At 38.9% G+C, this 14393-nt stretch overlaps 1 long non-coding RNA gene and 1 other non-coding gene across 2 annotated transcripts; both read right to left on the bottom strand.

Moving 5' to 3' along the window:
- Positions 1-9297: 9297 nt before the first annotated feature.
- Positions 9298-9416, bottom strand: LOC147518950 (5S ribosomal RNA). Its single transcript, XR_015214696.1, has one exon. It is a non-coding gene; the product is annotated as a 5S ribosomal RNA (ribosomal RNA).
- Positions 9417-10775: 1359 nt separating this feature from the next.
- LOC147518949 (uncharacterized) lies at positions 10776-11438 on the bottom strand. The gene is made up of 2 exons (XR_015214165.1): positions 11227-11438; positions 10776-11145 (listed from the first exon to the last, which is right to left on the bottom strand). It is a non-coding gene; the product is annotated as an uncharacterized LOC147518949 (long non-coding RNA).
- Between the last annotated feature and the right edge of the window lie 2955 nt (positions 11439-14393).

The following is a 14393-nucleotide window of genomic DNA, read 5'->3' as shown; positions in this document are numbered from 1 at the left end:
AAAACACTTAAGACACACACTTACATAGAAGTATTATGTCAATCCAGGAATGTTAATAATACATGCCAGTGCACGTAAGTTAGTATAAATGCTACAGACAAACCATAAACTAAAAGTAACCACTTCCTAAATAATTCTACCTGTCTCCAACAGTAGACAAAAATCCATAAACAAAAGGGGCTACAAAGATGGATTCATCAATCCAAACTTTCTCATAAAAAAGTTAACTAAATTGGAAAAGGGACTATACCTGGTGGCCAACATGGCAAGACAAATTACAAGCAGTGCAGCAAGTCAAATAAACATAAAAAGCAATGTTAAAAGTCAGACCGGATGCCTCTTTTGCCGTTTAGTTATGAGCTTGAAATGCTTGTGCAGCAGCCACTGCAGCAAAGAGCACGTGCCACAATTTAACCGACTTTTACCTCATACATACATTGCAAATCACTTCCTGCAAGAACACTAGAAGGATATGATTATTCCAAAAAAAATAATTAAACAAAACTGAATTGTGGAAATAGAAGAAAGTCAAGAAACCCAATTTCTATCGTCAACCAAAGTTATAGCCATTGAGAGTTCAGCAAAACAGAGATATCCTAGTTTGCATAAGCAAATTAATTACAACACATCTTTCTACAGTTAAAACCCAATTTAACCAAGAAAAAAATAAACAAATAACAACCAAATTCTATTTTCCTAGAATTACCATTGTAGCAACCTAATTAAAGGTACATCGCAAAGTTAAAACGATAAGCAACAATATTACGAATGAAAAGAAAAACGGCGAACAAATGAAAACGCTAAGGAATCACAACCCACCAAAAGCCTAAAACTAATAAAACAAACACAAAGTACAGACACAAAAAAAATATACTATCCCAGCCCTATAACTTAATATCACAATGAGACATAGAAACCAAAAGAATGATGGCCAATCCTATAACCTAGAATGCAATGAAACTGGATTGGAGAAGAAAATGTTTTATCCTCCTGAACTTGTTGATTTTAACAGTTAAATATGATATATGATAGAATATTTAGTTATTTACAAATATGATGCTTATATAAGTACACACCAACAAGAGATATGTTCCAAAGAGATATGCTCCAGTAACAAAAGAAGATGATCGAACCTATAAACTTTGCTGCATTCTCAAATGTAGAAGGTAATGCAACCTTTAAACTTTGGTTTGCTAGAATATCTCCTATAGGCTAGACTTACAAGTATGCCAACCTCCAATCTCACAATTGACATACTTAGCATAAACAACCAACTTCCTGCCGCCTCTAAGCCAACCTCCGTCACAATCTTAGTTTTGCTATATTCATCAAGCGGAGATCTCTATTGTTGAATGCAGTACAAGACAAATTGTAACTCTCTCGCATTAGATAGTTATAGCTACATTAATAAGAAATGTGAGACGTTTAATAGACTGCGATACTTAAAATGCACTCTCAATCAATTTTAACTTTCTACCTTTGTATGAGAGTTTAGTTTTTTAAACAAAAATTAAACCCTAAGATGTATATTGCTGGATAACTAAAAAGGATCTTCTTAATTAATGTCAATCAACCTTCCACATTTGGACGAGAGTTGGTAATTGAAGCTGAAGACTTTGGTTAGGATTCTACACAATCTATAAAATCACAAGTCTGAGCTTTCAAACTACCATAAATCACCAGCCATGCTTCCAATTTGAAGAAGATAAAGATAAAGATTAACTGACCTGGTTCAATTGGCTGATGCAAATGCAAAGGTAATCGACTAGATAGTTCTTACCCATTTCTCATCCTCCATCTTTCTTTTTGAAACCGAGATTGGAACACCGTTTGTAATCCTCTTTCTTCTTCCTCGTAGCAATTGAATTTTTTGTTTTGGTTTTTCGATAAGAGGGGTGGAAGTTGATATTGTACTGGTGTAGAGGTGGGGAGTTAGTGCGTGGCAAGTTTACAATTTTTGGTCAATTGATTTCATCAACTCGCGAACCCTAGTGGCAGAAATTGGGGAGAGAGAGAAGTGGGAGATAGAGAAGATGTGTTTTGCTATAGACAAAAGGGTTTTTCCTTTTTTATTTTCTTGTTATTTTGACTTTTTCTCCGATCATTTTTTGGAGAACTGCTTTGGTCAGGGTAGGTGTAATTTTTCCCAAAATATAAACCACTGTTTGCAATGAAACGGTAGGGTATACGCATACCAAAAAATAAATTAGGCTATATTTGATAGTGTCGTGGTATATGTCGTATTATATACGATATATACCACTGTTTTACGAAATGAGTGGTATTTGTTTGTTCCAAAACTAGAAAAGTGTTTTGTACCGTGGTAAATGACTATAAACCACTGTTATTAAGAAAACGGTGGTATATACCAGTTGACCAACCGTGGTTAATGTGCTTTTTTGTAGTAGTGGCCCTCGGTCGTGCCCATGTAGAGAAGGATACCTTCCATTGTCTCTTATTGGAGTGAGAGATCTTTGGCGGTACGCACAATTAACTTTGACTGGTGATTATCTTTCTCTATTCCTATAACCAGCTTGTCTAGGTCAGTAGTCACCTTTAGCAGGGTGGTCGATATAATTATACCGCTCCTCCATGTTTTGTTGCTCTTGTCTGTGATGAGACATGTCTAGGGTAGTAGTTATCCTTGCCAATCCAATTCTCCCCATAAGTTCGGGTAATAGGGTCATTACTCTTAAAACGTGCACTGTTGATTGTGCTTGAGAAGTAGCACATTGCTGAGGACTAGAAGTGGATCTTCAAGACGGTCTCATACACGGGAATGGCCTGCATCCCTGCGTGGTTGCCTTGATGTAGTTGAATTGACAACATTGTCCACCGGCCTTTGTCTTTTTGTAAGCTTCCTTCTCAAGTTCCTATTCAAAATGTTGACTCGTCATAACTCACACTCAACCGTATTTGGGGTGTATTGGCTGTTACCATCACCTGTTCCATTAGTTCCTTCACTCTCACTCTTCAACTCAATGCAATGCCCACGATGTGTCTCAACCCAGCCAGCAGCTCTCACACAGAACTCACTACCATGTCAGCAGAGCATCTCACCCCAGCCACCAACTCTCCTTCTCAGAACTCATTACCATGTCCACGGAGTGTCTCACCTCAGCCACCATCTCTCCTTCAGAGAACTCATCACTATGTCCGCAAAATGTCTCAGCCCAGCCATAAGTTTTCCTTCATAGAACTCACTACTATATTCACGGAGTGTCTCAGCCCAGCCAGAAGCTCTCCTTCATATAACTCACTACCATGTCTGCGGAGTGTCTAACCCTTTCGTTTCTTTTTCGTAGAACTCAACATCATTTCTGCGAAGGGTTTCATCCCCTTCGCACTTACTCATAGAACTCACTACCATGACCGCAATGGGTCTCTTCCCCTTGGCCCTCACTCTTCACAATCAATCGTCATCTCCGCAAAGTGTCTCAACCCATTGACTCTCGTACATAGAACTCATTAGTGTATCCGCGAAGGGTTTCCTCCCCTTCGCTCTCACTCTTCAAACTCAACATATTGTCTGCTAAGGGTCTCATCCCCTTTGCTCTCACTCTTCAAACTCAACATATTGTTTACGAAGGATCTCATCCCCTTTGCACTTACTCATATAACTCGATATCCCATCCGCAAAGGGCCTCATCCCCTCCATTTCTCTTTTGTAGAACTCAACAGTATATCCGCGAAGGGTCTCAACCCCTTCTCTCTTATTAGTAACACTTAACATCTCCGTAAAGGTCTCATCCCATTCTCCTCAGAGCTCTGTAAAACTCTACATCATGTTCGCGAAGGACTTCATCTCCCCCGCTCTCTGGCTTAGAGGCAACTCATTTTGCCCTAAGCTTGATTTGGACACAACGGTCCACGAAGGGCTCATCCCTCTAGTTCTCTGGCTTAGAGGCAGCTCATTTTGCCCTAAGCTTGATTCGGACACAGCGGTCCACGAAGGGCTCATCTCCCTCATTCTTTGGCTTAAAGGCAACTCATCTCTATCTCTTCCCACATAAGAGTAGACCAAACATCCTCTAGTAAATATGTGCGGACAAATTCTCAAGGCATTAAGAGATAATAGTGTACATGTATGTAACTCAGTGCAAAGATATTATGCCCTTAATGTGAACTGTAAGTCACCACTACATAGAGACACCAGCAGACTCCGAGGTTCCCCGTATAACTAGTACAGGGCTCGACCCCGGTCTTACTCAATGTTATATCATGCAATAAACTTTTAATGCAAAAAGTAAACTCTTTGATGACAATATAGTGTATGCAAATAAGGTAGTAAATGAGGTGAGATGGATCCATCTCTCAATACCAGCTCAATCTCAACTTTGTTCCGCGGTACCGCGGATCTTTCTCTTTCTCTGTAACCTGAAACTTTCATATTTGAGGTTGCACAAATAACACGTGAGTTATCATGTCGAACATTATTCAGCATAAGTATTTGTGTACAAATATAACGACGGTCATATGCTCAAGATAATGTACAATTCGTCTTACCCTGAGGTGTACGACCATGTTTCTCATTCATGGTCCACGACTTCCTAGATCGAATAGGTTCACGGGATACCGCGAGATCTGGGGACAATCCCAATTTATCCCCACATATATCTCTACCAAGGATGGGGACAAGGCTTGCTTGCCCCCCGCTAGTATAACTTTGGTTGAGGGCCGAGTCACTACTCGTCCGTCTATTGTGTACATGATGGTCAAATAAGCGAGTTACCTACCACAGTGTATGTCTCTCCCCCCTTTTTTTAATCATCTTACCATCCATATTCGGACGCTCCAACCCGTTGATCTCAGTCCCAACCTCCATGAGTAACCCCTTGAGTAACCACTACCGCGGTTTATGTAAAAAGTTTAGTATCGAGCTACAAGAACAGAGCTACGACCTCAATATACATAACATTGAATAACCGCACAACTTTCCAGCATCTAATAAACAAAATTCATTAACATCTAGTTATTCCTACACTAAACCAAAGACCCAATTTACCACCGCAATCTCATATTGCCACAAATCAATTTCACCATCACCAACAAATTTTTCCACAAACCCAGCGTCTCTAACAAACAAATCCACCCCCACTTATCAACAACAAACAACCACCACCATTGGTCCTCAATCAAGCCAATTAAATCCTATTGATTTCCACCACCACCAATTTAACCACACCTCTATTAACCATCAAACCCACTACCTAACCAATTTCTAGCCCCATGTCAAACAAACCAATTAAACCCCAATTCCAAACTTTGTTTTATCCACTCTAATTCACATCGATTTACAGCCAGGCCAACATCTCTATTTCACCCAATCCAACACCAATATTCATCAACCACAACCTCCTGACCTTCAACAACCAACAACACATCCATCCCTCATTCAAAACCCAAACCAAAATAAATTCCACCCTGACCCCATTGCAAACTCAACCTTTGGTACTAGCTTTTTGACACTCGCAGGCGAAGAAGAAGGTGGTGCTCCTTTTGAACTCTCTAGCCCATTATTTTCTCAACAGAGATTTCACAATAAATCATAAGGGCCCAGCCCACAACAACTTAAGAATCGGCCATACAACTAAACCAAGCCCAACTGCCTAAACAAGGTTACTCATCCTCCGGAGGAGGATAGCAGTCTCCTTCTCCTTCCTCAACAACTTTCGCCACCACTCAATCGGTCACCACCGAATTAGCCACCACACCCTACCAATCACTTGGTTTTTATCACCACTGAAAACCCTATAACTTTAATGAAATCAACATCCCCATCTATGTATCCTCAAATCACTCGATTTTTCTTACCACTGATACACTGGTCGATGGAAAAATGCTGAGTCTCGATATCTTTCATTGCCCAAAATCCCGAACCGACCGAAGAACCAACATCAAAACAGACCCAAGCGATTGCAACCCATCCAACAACACACAAATCATCGTCTTCAGTAATCTCGACCCAGCCTTGCACTTGTATACGCCCATCTCCTCCAAATGTAAACAACCTACAGATTTCTTGTTCTGTTCCCCACAGAAGGCGCCATTTGTCTCACCCAATTACCGCGACATTTAACTTTACTTGTATTAAATCTCTATTTTTGATCGACCACACCAATTAGGTTACCTATGTACCCATTTCGGGATCAAGCCACCGTAGTTCACTCCGGTTTCCTCACCCTCCCCCCTCTCTCCCTATCTTATGAGATGCCCCTCCCTCTTCTATTCTCCTCTCTTCCCTTTTATCTTCCTCCCTCCTTTCCTCCCCTTCTCTTTTTAGGTTTACTTCATGGGGCATAGTATGGTCTTGGGCCTATTCTCTGGGCCCAATACATACTATGGTGTTGGTCTCATCTCTTAGCCCAATACACACATGATCCTTCTATGAATATGGCTACTACACATCCATGTTTCATTTTTGTTGACGGAGACACAAAATTCAAGCGTAGTTTCAATTTAAGAATTTTGGACAGCCATTTTATCTAAAAATACTTGTTTTTGCTTCCCCTGAGACATTTAGATATCCTAGCTCAATTGTCAGTGTGTCATATGGTTGTCTTGACAGACGTTTGGTCAAGTTATAATATTTGATAGTCAGACCTTGAAAATTGATAGTGTTTTTTACCAGGTAAGGTGTACCATGTATCTTTGAGGTTATCCCACCCTTGACAGGAGAAGCAGCTCGGTTTCTTGATTTTAAAGCTTTATTTTATATCAAAGAGTTTTTTTCCGTGATTCATATTTTAATCTATTAACTACTTGTAATTGATTTTCACACACACACACACATATATATACTATGTAATAAAGAGGCTTTGCCGAGCCAGCTGAATAAGTTGTCATGGTGTCTGCACTTTTTGTCTCTTTCTGTTTTGCTTTTTTGTTATTTTTTTTTTGTCTTTTTCAGTTTTAATATTGGTTTTGTCTCTCTGGCCCACATGTGTAACACATGCTTAATGCTAGTATATATAAGGTTCCCTGGGTGCGACCTTGTAAAAATGGCGGTGTCCTGAAGCTGAGCCAGTCATGAAAAGTAAAGAGTTTTACTGAGACCCAACTTTTTTCAGGTGATACTAGAAGACTAGTAGTCAAGGACGGAGCCAGGATTCTAAGGCAGGGGGTGCGAGATTATGTGCACACCCCACCACACCAAAAAAAAAAATCGTATGCAATTTTTTTTTTTTTTTTTTTTAAGAAGGTCTAAACAATAAAGATCAACAAAATTATGCATTTATTTTAATTCACAAAACTAGAGTGCATTGACTACTAAGAATTTAATATGGACTAATGAAGTTAACTACTTAAGCACTTAAGCCATTCATTGATACTACTATGCCTATATATATATATATATATATATATATATATATATATATATATATATATATATATATATATATATATATAATCTAGTTCACAAGTCTACAACAATTCAATAAATTGTTAACTTCCTATAATGTTATAAGTCTATATAACATTATATAGACTTATAATGTTATATATAAGATAATAACATCATAAGTCTATATAATGTTATATAGACTTATAAAATATTAACATTATTGAAAATAAAAGATCAACATTGAAAATAAAAAATTACCTTGTTTTGTTTTGTTTTTTTTAAGTGGGAATTTTATTGATAATGATAATGAGTTTTACAAATAATTAGGACAAGCGTGCAATAAGCTGCGTTGCGCCGCAAGTCCTTTATGAATTTTTGTTTTTGTTTTTTATTTATTTTTTGTTTTTTTTGGGTTGAGGTCTGATTGTTTGTTTAAGAATTGAGAGAAAAAAAAGGAAGGAGAGGATACGAGTTTGTTATGGGTAATTAGAATTATACAAACTGACCGGTTGGGCTTTGGGCCTTTGGCTATTTGTTTTAGTCTCATCAACCCATCAAATATTCAAAGACACATTTGTCCCTCTTTAATGGTTTTGAACTCAAAATAAATGATAAATGATAATTTTGTAAGGGCAAAAAGAGAAGTAAAAAAAAAATTGGTTTATTAGAATGTTTTTTATTAGTTTTTTTTATTTCATACTATTTTTTTTGTTGATAATATTCTTACTATAGTTGTCAAAATTTTGGGGGAGGTAGGTGGAAGTTCGCTAAAAAAATTGGAGGTGCGAGTCCTTATAGTTTTAAGATTTTTCTAGACAATTAGTTATGTGATAGTGGAGCTTTTCTAATCTCAAGGGGTGCAACTGCCCCCACATGCACCCCCCCTATATCCATCTATGCTAGTAGTTACCCATTGAAACACGGGAGTAGAAGGCTCGAAGCTACTCTTTACTGCATCAAAAGCAAAGGCATGGGCATCGCTCAAACCGATGGAGTAAATTCGTAGATGGGCTGAAGAACATCTCCTTTGTTGGTGTCCTTTCAAGTCAGAAATGGAACGGGCCCAAACCTGGGCTGAAGAACCTGTGGCTTTTATAGGCATCCTTTTAAGTCGAAATCTAAGTTGAAGAGCCTAGTAGAACTCAACTTACTAACTTAGAACTTGTACCAAGAGATTATGTTAGGAAACTATTACTGAATACTAATGGTAACTCGGTACCCAAAATGGAAATTTAAAAACTTATTCCTAAAAGGAAATCTCCATTAATCGATTATAGCATGGGCCAAAAATCAATATAAATCATCGCCCTGCTACCACCTCAAACTTGTCCATTGCATCTTTCCCAAATTTTGGCTGAACTCAGAAGCATGGTAACAGAAGGGCAAATACCCAGAGACATCCTATATGATATTAATATCACGTTTTTTTTAGTGAATTTTGGCATTATGCGTGTTAGTACTGTTGATGGAGAAGAGGGTACATTTTGAATTTGCTAAACGAGAAGTGGAAGGTTAAGCTTAGTTAGAGCATCTCTAGGTGGACGCATTCTTCAAATTTGAAGAAATGCGTCGGAATTTTCCGGAATTCCAACTCTAGGTGGGTGGTCGCATCACCTGCTTGTTCGCATTCTTGTTTGCAAATTTGGCAATTTGGATGCGGATGCGGAGCGACAATAGTAATGTCGCGAGCCAGTACTAATGTCGCGCCACTTTTTGACTTTGACCACAACAAAGCCGCGCCATTACCTTTGTCGTAGCGCCTCTCTAAGCGCCGTCGCGTGCTCCAACGCGTGCTCCAAAAAATTTTTTTTTTTTTTTTTTTTTTATTGGCAAGCCTGTTTTAAAATGAGATCAGTAACTCTTTGATGCTGGCGGGGTTCGAGCCCCAGACTTCTGGTATCATCACCCAAAGGTTTTACCGACTTTGCTAGTCGACACCTGCTGAACTAATAGGGGTGCAACACGAGGACTTCCCAGGAGGTCACCCATCCTAGTACTACTCTCGCCCAAGCACGCTTAACTGCGGAGTTCTAATGGGATCTGGTGCATGAGTGCTGGTATGATCGCACCCAAAAAACGGCCGGATTTCTACCTCCTATATCTACACTCATCTCCTTCTTCATTTTCACACACAACACTCTCAACCATTTCACACACAACACTCTCAACCATTTCACACATAACACTCTCAATGTCACAACCAAAACAAAGAAGGGGTTCAAGTTGGACAAATGAAGAAAATATTGCTCTTACTAGAGCGTGGATTGAGATTGGAGAAGATCCTATAGTAGAAAATGATCAATCGGGTCAAGTTTATTGGGAACGAATTATGGCTAGAATGAATCAAATTCAAGGTTTTGACCGCAACCGTAAGTGGAAGGGAGTCTCATAACGTTGGTCGATTATTTTACCGTTCTTCAACAAATATCATGCTATACTAAAAAAGCTTAAAGAACAACCTCCAAGCGGGTGGGGACGTGAAGACATTGTAAGATTCGTTTATACTTCGTTTAATTTATACTTCGTTTTATATACTACTTGATATTGATTATTATTATTTTTTTTTAATAAACGTAGCTTTCAGACGCAGCAACAACTTATGCGGCTACTACTAGAAAACCATGGATATGGCAAGATTGTTATAATCTAGTCAAAAATACGCCAAAGTGGCAAAGAACTTCGCCATTGCGAACGTAAACGCTTGCTCCAAGACCAAAGAAGAAAGCAAGATCCGGAGATGTTGAAGGATTCGATTCTTCACCCTCAACCCCGACCCCTTCAACGTCTTACTCTACCCCTTCACCTTCACTGTACTCGGAGTACGATCCTAGCACTACCGAAGGTTTTTTGGAGAGGTCGACGGTAGAAAGCGAAAGAAAAGAAATTGAGAAGAACAAGAAAGTTGCTTTCATCTTGTTGAGGGTAATGTTGCATCCACTGCTAAAAATATGGATGATTTTCTTGAAGCTTTTAAAGAAAGTCGAAGAAATAAAGAAGAGATTCAAAATGAGTAATTTCAAAGTATGATGAAATTGAAGTAAAAGAAGACACAAAAAAAGTTATTTTTGAAGCAAGAAAAACTCCGTGTTAGAGAGGAGGAAAATGAGACTAGGTTGTTGGCAATGTCACTCGACAATGTCAATCCTCATTTGCGAAGGGTTTTAGAGCTAAAACAAGATGCAATTGTAGCTAACTATGAAAAAAAGGCTGGAGCAAGTAGTACAAATGAAGCTTCCAACAACGAAGAAGCCAATGATGAAGAAAATGATGACTGGCTTGATAATTAGAGTAACTCTAGTAGTATGTAATAAGGGTGATATATAATAGTTATCTTTTATTTATTTATTTTTATTTTATGTTTTTGCAATCATGTATTAGTTGTCGTTCTATTAATAAAAATTGTAATTCATTTGCTAAATCAAAGGAAGTAAATTCTAAATCACACAATATAATAATAATCACACAACATATCAAAATGATCAAATGAACAATTCTAAATCACACAACATAAGAATAATCGTCATACAACAACCTCCTAGACTATCCTACATACGCCTCCTCTGCCGTGAACTCCTCCTCGACTGTCCTTGTGCTGAACTCTCCGTCTGTCCATGATGTGATGAACTCACCCTTATGCGATCAATCTGAGCCTGTAACTCATCAATCTGGCGTTGCAAATCGTCATAATCCACATGAGCCTGGGAAAGAAGTCTCTTTCTCTCAACACTGTAGGCGAATACCGAGGAGCACAAGCCATCATTTACACGAATGCTTGTCTCATATCTCATGCATAGGTCATCCTGAAATAATTATTCATTAATAATTTATGATATTTTCATAATAAACCAAAATAATAAAACAAAACCAATAAAAATAATTACCAGAGATAGATGTCCAAGGTCAGGCTCTAACTGTACGACGCGAGTGGCATCAATAGAAGAAATGGGCTGGTAAATCGTCTGGCCACTCGGATCACTCAAACTGAAAACCCAAGGCCACTCTGACTGAGGGGGATCTGGCACTGGAACAAATGTGTGCATAGGTTCAGCCTGAAACGTCGGCTGTGACGGCTAGCCAATCTGGAATTCACGTCTGACACCCAAATTGCTAACCGTATGAATGTTGCCTGTACGACCTACAGCTGGGAGCAAATGACCAATAGACACCCTAAACCAGTAACGGTAATACTGCTCATAAGTCTGCAATGTAACTAGGTCGGAAGCACAGAGCCAAGTCCAATGCACGCTTACTCGATGACTTGCTCTAAGGTCATGTCCTTAGCCTCTCGATACATGGGTAGGCGGATCGGGGGGATACCAAAGCATGGTGTGAGCATGCGTAACATCTATCCCCTAAATACCACTCCATATCACTCCCACAAGTGAATACCATCCTCCTATGAGAACTGAACAATGCATATCTACAGTCATTTGCGCCGATGTGCACAGATGTCCTCTAAGGCCTCCAAACAATAGAAGCCTGTGTGCTAAGCTCGATCTGGGTTCGGACAGAAGTTATGTTATGACTGATCTCACTGGTCAGACGAGCTCGACAAGGTCCGTGTCAAGCCCTGAGCCTAGGCCTCTCATCGGTATACTTTGTGAGGATAGGATTTGCAGCACGGAAATACTCATAAAACCATACCTAAGAGAATGACAAACCCTCCCATCTGGGACTACTGACAACACCAGTCTGTCAAGAAGCCCTATCTAAACAACGCAACAAATGACAGTATATGTCTCCACCAAAATCAATACCGCCCAACTCATGCAAGTGCTCAAAGTTAGCTAGATATCCCAAGTTAATCGTGGAATGGCCAGAAGGAAAAAAGAATACACCCATCAAATACATACAGAAAGCTCTTACATACTCATCAACATGTGCTTGACCATCATTGGAATCAAGTGACAAATAATCTATCAAAAACTGCAATCTTGAATCAGTAGTCAATGGTGTAATGTATGCAGCCTTGATACCGGAAATCCTAACACCAGCACTGTCATATGGCTCCTCGGTCAGACAAGGGAAGAAAGTCATCATTTGGGCACAACTCTGGAATTCAGTGCTACATCTCAACGGATTACCTAATCCTATACGCAAACTAGATATCATGCAAAAATCTAATGGAGTGAAGCCCAACTCTCCCTGAGGGAAGTGAAAAGTATGTGTACTATCCCACCATCTCTCAACTAAACCATTAATAACTCCCTGAATGTCAGTCTTATTGTAAGGGATGTCAACTAGATGAGCAAAGGGAGTCGCTAAAATTGCATCTCTAACATGGTCAAGTGCACCGACTTTCTTAATATCATCCCACCACGTCTTAAGCGCACGTGGAGTGCACCGAACCCGATACATAACACATCTCTGATGTACGCAAAATGAAACTAAAATTAAAAAAATAAAAATAAAAATATACGTATTGAACTACTAAAATTAACTACTACTACTACTAATTTATGAAATTAAAATACATACCTGTTGTTTAAGAACAACTCTTGAGACATGCCTATCATGAAACCTCTTAGACACCGGCCTAAGATGGCTGAAATTAATAGCCTCCGCAGGAAATTCAAAATTGACTTGCTGATATTGAAGCAGCAATGGATCGTCAGCCTCAGCTTCTTGATTTCCAGCTCCGGAAGTGGTTGGTTCATCATCTAGATCACCACTGGGATTATCCCAAACGTATGCACTGTTTTCTTCTTCCTCACCGCCACCACTCCATCGTGTTTGGTTATTATAGACGGATTCGTCGTCGGAACTCATTTTTTTCCTATTAACTAGAGTGACTGAGTTGAAAAAAAATTTGTAAAATGACAAAAGTCCGACTGTCGCGCGATATTATATAAAACATAGCACGCGACATTAGTACTGGCGCACGACAGTGATACTGGCGCGCGCCAGTACTAATGTCGCACAGGGTGGGTCTACAATGAATTTTGCGACCACGAATTTGCGACCACCTAGAGTTGGTCGAAATTTGCTACCAAATTCTGTGGTCGCATTCTTCAAATTTGAAGAGTATGCTACCACCACCTAGAGATGCTCTTAAGTTGGCTTTAAATGAAAAGAATCCATAGACTTGAACTTGAATTATATATAGTTTTATCTTACTTTTGCGGTTAGTTAGAAAAGTAGAACAAGAGACATTATATTGCACTTTCATGGAGATGTGGAATTGTTTATGTTACTATCTTATATATAGGGCCGCGGTATTAGCACCCCATAAAATAGGACTAGCACCCCTTTTGGATTTTATATAGTGTCTTAACGCATCTTATTTAGTGTCTTGAACAGCTTATTTGGTGACCTATATCATCCAAAGGGGTGCTAGTCCCATTTTATGGGGTGTCAATACCACCGCTCTATATATAAAGCGGATACTGGATTTTCTAATTAGTTTTCGTATTCCCGATTTTAGACCAAAGTTCCGGAAAGTTGGACAACCACTTTCTTTTTGCTTTTTGTAGAAAGGGTAAATTGGTAATTTAAAGTATTTCCAGGACTATAAAACTCAACGTCTTCAGAAAACAAAAAACAAGACACCATTTTGCGGTTTCCCAATAAAAAAAAAAGTTAACCGTTCATTCGTCTTCAAATCAAACACTTTGCAACCAACGAAACATAAATTTAAACCCTGTTTTCATTTCCAGAATCAAAGGTAATACTTTCTTTCATTTTCGTTTTCTAATATTATTTAATTCTGTAATATAAGTCCGCAATTTTCCAACAGTTATGTCTTCTTGCATTTGATATGGTTGGAACAATTGTTTTCGTTCTTTTCGTTTAAAATTCAAAGGTACGTTCTTCTATCTCCTTTTGAATTTTTGGTGATCTCAAGTTTTAGTAATTGAAACTGTAATAGCAGTCACTTGACTCTTCGGATGTAAGCCAAACCATCATCCAAGGTAATAGCAGGTCGCCTACGAGACCTCCTGGATGCACTGATTGTTATATATTGCTCATTGAGCCAATTAATAGGGTCATAGCAGCGGTCTTTCAAGTTATACAACTTTTCTAGCGCACTCTCTATATGAATTTAAGG

The sequence above is a fragment of the Coptis chinensis genome, chromosome 2, assembly GCF_015680905.1.
Source record: "Coptis chinensis isolate HL-2020 chromosome 2, ASM1568090v1, whole genome shotgun sequence".
Classification (NCBI taxonomy): Eukaryota; Viridiplantae; Streptophyta; class Magnoliopsida; order Ranunculales; family Ranunculaceae; genus Coptis; species Coptis chinensis.
The sequence above is the reverse complement of the archived record's forward strand: the minus strand, read 5'-3'. Positions and strand labels throughout refer to the sequence as shown.